This window comes from Nannospalax galili, unplaced genomic scaffold (assembly GCF_000622305.1).
Source record: "Nannospalax galili isolate Female #2095 unplaced genomic scaffold, S.galili_v1.0 scaffold1199, whole genome shotgun sequence".
Classification (NCBI taxonomy): Eukaryota; Metazoa; Chordata; class Mammalia; order Rodentia; family Spalacidae; genus Nannospalax; species Nannospalax galili.
The window spans coordinates 632,091-640,281 of record NW_008342713.1 but is presented as its reverse complement, the minus strand read 5'-3'; the positions used below and the strand labels follow the sequence as shown (position 1 = coordinate 640,281).

At 41.9% G+C, this 8,191-nt stretch overlaps 1 long non-coding RNA gene across 1 annotated transcript; it reads right to left on the bottom strand.

Annotated features, from left to right (window-relative positions):
* Positions 1 to 705: 705 nt before the first annotated feature.
* Positions 706 to 7,972, bottom strand: LOC103738678. Its single transcript, XR_607459.2, has 3 exons — positions 7,789 to 7,972; positions 1,910 to 1,955; positions 706 to 820 (listed from the first exon to the last, which is right to left on the bottom strand). It is a non-coding gene; the product is annotated as an uncharacterized LOC103738678 (long non-coding RNA).
* Positions 7,973 to 8,191: the final 219 nt, after the last annotated feature.

Genomic DNA, 8,191 nt, shown 5'->3' with positions numbered 1-8,191 from the left:
AAGTACTGACCATACCATGTCTATAATTGCAGCCCTTGTAAAGCTGAGGCAAGAGGCTCATGAACTTAAGGCTAGCTGGGACTCATAGAGAGTTAGAGGCAAGTTTAGGCTACCCAGAAAATGTCTCAAACAACAGTAACAACAAAACAGAAGTACTGATGGCTCATTCACAATTTATGTAACTGAGTGAAATACACACACACACACACACACACATACCACACACACACTTTTGAAAGTGTTTATCCTGGGTTAAATTACAATGGTTAGGTATCATTTACCACCACTACTAAGCATTTTATTTTAGAAAGGCTTTATGGTAAGGTTCAATTAAACTTTAAAAGAAGTAAACTAAAAAAAACAACAATTTATATTTAGTTGTGCTAGATCAAATACTTTGGGCTATGTTTTAAAAATAAAACATTAGAATGCTTTCAAATTTTTATTTATTTTTTAATGTGCATGAGTGTTTTGTGTGCATATATATGTAAGTGCATTTGACATTCAGTGCCCAAGGAGGTTATAAGAGGGCATCAGATCCCCTGGAACTGGAATTAAAGATGGTTGCTAGCTGCCACGTGGGTGCTGGAAACTGAACCCTGGTCCTCTGCAAGAGCAGTCACTGCTCTTAACTACTGAGCCATCTCTCCAGGCCCTTTTACAATGTTTTTTAAAAATGAGATAATCCACAAGCCACTCTAACTGTTACTCAGTACCTCCTTCTCTATCAAGAATGTGATTAAGAACATCATCATCTCCCACGAATTGAACCTCCAGCATCTTAGCTTCCTTTAATTCCAGTTTACTCATCATGGCCAACCTAAACAAAAGCAATATATCAGTGTGATGAAGAATTCAGAGTAACTGCCATATAAATTAAACATCTGTGAAATAAATGCACATATTTATGTATGTTTTATATTTTATTAGTACTTTTTTTTTTTTTTTTTTGGTTTTTTTTTGAGACAGGGTCTCCTTGTAGCCTCAGCTGGTCTGGAACTCACAATGTAGACCAGGCTGGCCTCAACTCAGAGATCCGCCTGCCTCAGCCTCCCAAGTGCTGGGATTAAAGGCGTGTGCCACCACGCCCGGCTTAATAAGTACTTTTAAGGTAGGACACATATATTATTCATTAGTCTGTTATTATGTTTTTGACTGTAGGTAACTCAATTCTTTATCTGAAAAACACAGGAAGAGGGGAAGACAAATAAGCAATTTGAGAAGCGCTGAATCCAATCAAGGTAATGAATATATCATCTCAAGAAAACACTGTGCTAATAAAGTTACAATGAACTATTTATTAATTGTCATATTAACGGAAAAAAGAATTAAGACAGGTCAGTCAAAGAAAGAATAATGGTATGGCACATTTTATTTTCTGTTTATTAGAAAGATACTCTTGGGAGAGGTGTGTGACACTTCATTGGTGTACCATGCCTAGAACAAACAACCTTCAAGCACCTCCTTTACTATATGCTTACCAGATACTTCAAGGTCACAACTATCATGGCTTTCTACACATTTTGGTAACTAAACAGCAAATATGAATCTTTCTAGCACTTTATAGTCAGTTCTTCACTGAACAAACTTCAGAGTTTGGCAAGCAAAAGCTTGATCACTTCTGGCTATTCTGACAGAATTTAGTTCCAAAGCTATGTATATGGCCTAAAACTAACAAAGGATGATTACAGCTACTACCAGTTTTAGCTCACCCAACAAATGCAAATTAAGATTAGGGTTCTTATTTTTTTCCCCCCTTCCTTTCTCATAAATCCCATTTTTGCCTTTTCTTCTGGCAAAGAAACTAATGACTATTTCTTATGGCTTAATTATTACACATTTAGCTAAGTGTTGCTAAATTTTCTTTTAGTAACTGGCACAATTAAATGATCTTTTCAGTTTTATTTACCTTTTAAGGTGCTATGCATTCTGCAGCTGGAAAAATTCAGAGTCACCTGTAATTAGGAAAAGAATTTAGTAAAGTTCAGCTAATAGGTAAAGGGAAACAACAGGGCAACTTTGCTCCCCCAAATTCATGAGTTTTAACCAAAATAATGAACAGATAAATGTCCTTATAAAGGCAAAGCTGAAATGATGGCATTTGAGGGACAAAATAGTAATTGGCTAGAGAATCCCAAAGTCTGAGAACAATATCTAGATTGGGAGAGGCAGTTAGGAGAGTGAAGCACTCACTATGTGCTACACAGTTTTCAGTACTTTACATATAATCTTTTGTTGTTGTTGTTGTATTGAAACGGTCTTACTGTATAGCCGAGGCTAGCCCTGAACTCACCACCCACCTGCTCCTGCCTCCACAATGGAATTACAAACAAGTGTACCACACTGAACTCTTGATATATATTCTAATTTAGCTTTCAGAACTCTATGAGATTACACTTTGTATGTACAGCCCATAAATACTTCACCCATAGTATATAACCACTCCTTCTCAGGCCTTTTTCTAATCATAATACTGCTTTCTATTATAGGGAATTTGAGCATATTAGACAAAGTGTTTAATGCACCTATATTTATATGAAGAAATGAAAAATTTTTTTATACCTGAATAAAAGCTCCCCCCCATCTTTTTGAGATAGGGTCTCCCTGTAGCTCCAAATGGCCTAGAACTCACCACTATGTAGACCAGGCTGACCTTGATCTCACAATGATCCACCTGCCTTTGCCTCCCAAGTGCTGGGACTAAAGGCATGTACTACCGTGTCCAGCTACAAACAGGTTTTTTGAGGGCCCATATGTGAGACAGTATATTAGGCACCTTTAGGTATACCAGTTAAAGAGAGTCAAGTTCATGTTTTTTGGTGTGTGATTTCCCTAATTTATAAATAAGTAAGCTGGATGGGCATAGTGGCACACACCTTTAATCCCAGCACTCAGGAGGCAGAGCCAGGAGAGGTGGTCTCTGAGTTTGAGGCCAGCCTGGTCTACATAGTGAGTTCCAGGTCAGCTCGGGCTACACTGTGAGATCCTGCATATATATGATTAAAATTATTCACCAAAATTCACACAATTAGGTTAGGGTTGAATCCCAGCTTTGACTGATTCCTAAATTCCTGATCATTTGATTACACCACATACCTTTTGTGCCACTGAATAAAAATCTTATCCTAACTGCTTGTTTTGATCTCTGGAAATTATTTATAATATGTAATCATTTTCCCCATGTATGTCAAATATCCAAGACTTCTATTATTCCTCCAAGGTTCAAGATCCTCAGGTTAAACCATAATAGTTTTATCAAGCATACTTCAAAGGTATCAGGTTCAGTATAATGTACATTATTTCCATTTACTCATACACAGCTGTGTTTTAATTATGTGCTATGTTCTCAGTGACAAAGAGCAAATGAATTTAAACAAATGGTAAAACTACAAATACTAATAAACGCAAAAAATAGAATCATAAGAGAAATTTTGACTCAGTTACATGTGGTGGCATATGCCTGTAATCTCATTCCTCATGCTAGTAAGAGAGACCTTGACTCATAAAACAAAAAAGGGAGAGGGGGGACAGGGAAGAATGCTACATGATTCTCTTAGGAGTAAGTTTCCAAGGAAATTTATAAAAATTCTTGATGACTGAATAATGTACATGTAATTTTCCTATGGCAGTTTTGCTTATATATGTGTTTGTGCATGTTTGTTTATGTGTATGCATGTGCACATGTGTATGGAGGCCAGAGGACAACCTTGGTGTCTTATTCTTCAGGAGTCAGTCAAACTCATTTTTAAAAAATATTTTATCGTTTTCATTTTATTCATATGAGTGTATTGCCTGCGTGTGTAAGTCCACCCATGTCATGCAATGCCCGAGGAGGTAGAAGACGATGTCGGATTCCCTGGACCTGAAGTTAAGAACAGTTATTAGCCGCCATGTGGGTACTGGGAATTGAACCTGGGTCCTCTGTAAGAGCAGTCAGTGCTCTTAACTGCTGAGCCATCTGTCCAGCCCCTCAAACTTTTCTATAAAAAAAAATTATTATTTTTTTTTGTGTATGTATATTGGCTGCACGTATGTAAGTATACCAATGTCATACAATGCCTGTGGAGGCCAGAAGAGGGAGATGGAATCCCCTGGAACTGGAGTTATGAACTGTTGTTAGCTGCCACGTAGGTGGTGCTGGGAACCCAACATAGGTCCTCTGCAAGAACAGCTAGTGCTCTTAACTGCTGAGCCATTCCTCCAGACACCTCAAACTTTTTAAAATATTTTTTTATTTATTATTTTTATTTTATATGTATGCGTGTATTGCCTGTGTATAGGTTAAGTGCACCCGTATCATGCAATGCCCACGGAGGACAGAAGAGGCTGCTGAATCCCTTGGAACTGGAGTTATGGACAGTTGCCAACAGCCATGTGGGTACTGGGATTCGAACCCCGGTCCCAGTTCTTGTCTGCAAGAACAACCAGTGTTCTTAACCGCTGAGCCATCTCTCTAGCCCCCCAAACTTTTTTGAGACAGGGTCTCTCATTGACCTGGAGCTAGACTAGGCTGGCTAACCAGCAACCTCTAGTGATGCACCTGTTTTCACCTCCCCCAGTGTTAGGATTACTAGGATTACAAGTGCATGCCACCACTTCCTCTTTTTTTTTTTTTTTAAAAAAAATTACTTATTTACAGCCCAGCATGGTGGCACAGGCCTTTAATCCCAGTACTCAGGAGGCAGAGGCAGGTGGATTTCTGTGAGTTCGAAGCCAGCCTGGTCTCTATTAGCTAATCCAGGCCAGCTGCAGCTACAGGGGAACCTTGTCTCAAAAAGACCAATGCCCACAGAGGGCAGAAGAGGGCACTGGATCCCGTAGAAATGAAGTTATGGACAGTTGTTAGTCACCATGTGGGTTAGGAATTAAACCTGGGTCCTTTGTAACAGCAGCCAGTGCTCTTAACAGGTGAACTATCTCTCCAGCCCCTGAAGATTTTACTCTTTATTTGTGTGTTTGCAGAGGGGTGCTCATGCAGGCCAGAAGGGGGCTTTGGATTTCAAAGCGCTAGAGACACCTAACATGTGTGCCAAAATCCAGTCCTCTGATAGAACAGTAAGTGCTCTTAACCACTAAGCCATCTCTCCAGACCTCTCCAGCACTGGGATTAGGATTTTTTTTTTTTTTTTTTTTTTTTTTTAATGTGGGTTCTGGGGATTGAACATAAGCTCTTATGCTTGCAAGGCAAGCACTTACCAATGGAACTATCTCTCCAGCCCCCATGATATTTTATTTTAGTTTTTGTAGGGATTTTTTTGTGTGTGTGTGAAAGAGTGACGGTCTCATGAATACCATACTGGCCTCAAACTATGTAGTCAAAGATGATCCTGAACTTCTGCCTCCACCTCCCAAATGCTGGGGTTACAGACCTATGGCAACATGCCTGGTTTATGCAGTGCTGGGGATGAAACTCAGGGTTTCCTGCATGCTAGGCAAGCACTCAAGTAACATCCCTAGTCCTTTATTTTACTTTTTGTTGACAGGGTCTCACCTTATAATACAGGCTGGCTGGAACTCATGATATGCCTGCCTCAGGTTCAAGAGTACTGGGATCACAGCCATGCCCCACACCCAGCTCTCCATGTTATTTTAATTGCTTTCTAGGTGTACCCAATCTGGGGGCCCCAGGTGGCCAAGGACAGGGATGAATGTAGCCAGAAACAAAATCATGAACTTATTTAAAATATTATGAGTTCTTATTGTAATTTTCTTTTTTTGTAACTAGACTATGGGGTTCTCAAGCACGAACTTTGTAGATGTCAATATTGTATCAAAAAGTCAAAAAGGCTGGGCATGGCTTGGCTGTCTGAAGTAGCCTAATTCAGTCTTGTTTGTATCTAAATGCATCTATACAATGTATCTTTTTAGATTTAAGACATCTTCCAAAGCACAAAATCACTCCAAATGAAATTTCTACCACAACCTCATAGGAGACATTTTCTTCCTTCCTTTCCAACAGTTCCTTAATTAAAACCCACTACCTAACAAATACAGTAAAATATAAATACAGGGGGCCAGAGGAGATAGTTCAGCGGATAAAAGCACTTGTCAGCAAGCGAGAGGATCAGAGTTCAGATCCCTAGCACGTAGATAAAAGCTGAGCACATGCAGAGTTGGGGAGGCCAAGATGGAATCCCTGAGGCTAGCCAAATCAGCAAGCTCCTGGCTTAGTGAGAGATCCTCTATCCCCAGCCTCAGTAAATTAAGTGGAGAGCAGCTGAGGCAACCTCTGACCCCAACACACATTTCTGCCATGTGACCCACATGCACACACACATACATACTACACACATACACACAACCAATAAATGAAATACAAATACTCATAGCATCTATGACCCTTCAAGGCACTGCCTTGGGTGTAATAGCTCAATTCTTCCCATAGAATTTACAAAGCAATACAGCAGCACAAAGTGAGTGTTAACTGCAGTACACTCTCCTCCAGGAGCAAAAAAAAAAAAAAGGACTTGCTACAATTTAAAAACTGTTACCTTTTCAGTCACAGGGCCCTTCTCCTTCCTGAGGAGCTAGCTACAGGCAGTTAATGCTAAGAGGAGAGGGTCCCAAGGCCTCATTGTCCCTGAGGAGCTACAGGCAGTTAATGGTGCTGGGTGAGGAAGAAATATTTCTTCCAATGGTGTAGCCACTGGTAGGTTGTTATCTCCAGTAAGAAACCCTAATTAAATGTATAGGTTGGTTAGGAAAAAAAGAAAAGGAAGGGGGACTAGTTGGGAAAAGGAGGGGCAACAGTGGAAGAGGGACTCTGTGGGGTGAAAATAATCAAAATACATGATATACATGTATGAAAATGGCATGAGAATTATTATGTACAACGAATAGATGCTAATAAACTTTTAAAAAAAGAACATACGTACACAAAATGTTATCCTTTTGAAAAGATGGTGGTTTAGATTAGTGGTTAAGCACCAATTTTAGTTTCAGATAAACCTGGGTTCTAATCACAAGTTCACACTTTCTAGCCTTATGGCTGTGTCCAAAGTCAAGACAATAATGTATCTGATGTATTCAAGGACTTATAAAAATGTTCCCTGTTAGAGGTATTTTCTACTTTACATTTCAATTTAACCATGCAGATCTCATGTACATCTGTGTATTTCACTCTGCATCAACAGAACTGCTAAGTGATGAGTGATAGCCATTCAAGGTTTAGTGCTATTACACACACACACACACGTGTGTGTGTGTGTGTGTGTGTGTGTGTGTGTGTGTGTGTGTGTGTGTGTGTAGCCATGATATTTTGCAATTTAACCAGGTATAAACCGTTCAGTTACAGTTTCAGCTGTAAAATGCTAAGTAATGCTTCAATATTCTTTTCATTTAAAAAGCTCTACAAAAGGATCCTGGCTCATCAATACTTCACAATCAAGCATCGTCCCAAAGCAATGCTTTCAGTTCGTCAGCAGGTGTCATTTAGGGTATCCCGGGTGGGATGACAGCTAGACGCACTCCGGTGGGAGTTTTTGTCACGTGACCCCTTCCCGCGTTTCTCTTAAAACCGCCCGTCTGGCAGAGCACTTGGCAACTTTCGCAATACACCCTTACAGTTCTCTTTCCAACTCCGGCTCCGTGAGGCGGGAAGCAGGGATGCGGCTTGCACAGGGCTATGGCTGCGAGCGACCGACGACGAGCGGTGCGTCTCAAGACACCGCCTCAGCCGGGAGTTCCTGAGGACCAGGGCGCTTCGCGGGTCAGACGCTCTCCGGCCGCAGAGGGCGAGCAGCCAGGAGGCGGCCGTGACCCTGGAGCCCCAGCGCAGCCCGGACTCACCTCAGCAGCCGCGCGCCCAGAGAAACGGCTGCGCTGACACCCTCACGTACCGCCACACCGGCTCTCGCCGGCTCGGGCCTCTCCGGAAGCCACGGCTACTGCACGCGGGACCCCCAGGCCGCAGGCGACGCGAGGCCTGCGCCCGGCACACCGAATCTCCCGCCCTGCCGAGGGGCGGCGCCCCAGGGGACCAATGGGGAGTGGAGTTGGCTAAGAGCGACGGCTGCGCAGGCCAGTTGGCGTGGGCCAGAGGGCCTCGCCCCTCAGGGAAGCAGAGGAAAACGCTAGGTTCCGGGACTTTCCTCTTCTCTTTCCGTTTCCGTTTCCGGGGAGGGGAGAAGGAGGTGTGTGTTAGACTATAGGCGCTTGTGGGAGCGCTGTTTTATGGCAATCTTAGGGCTCG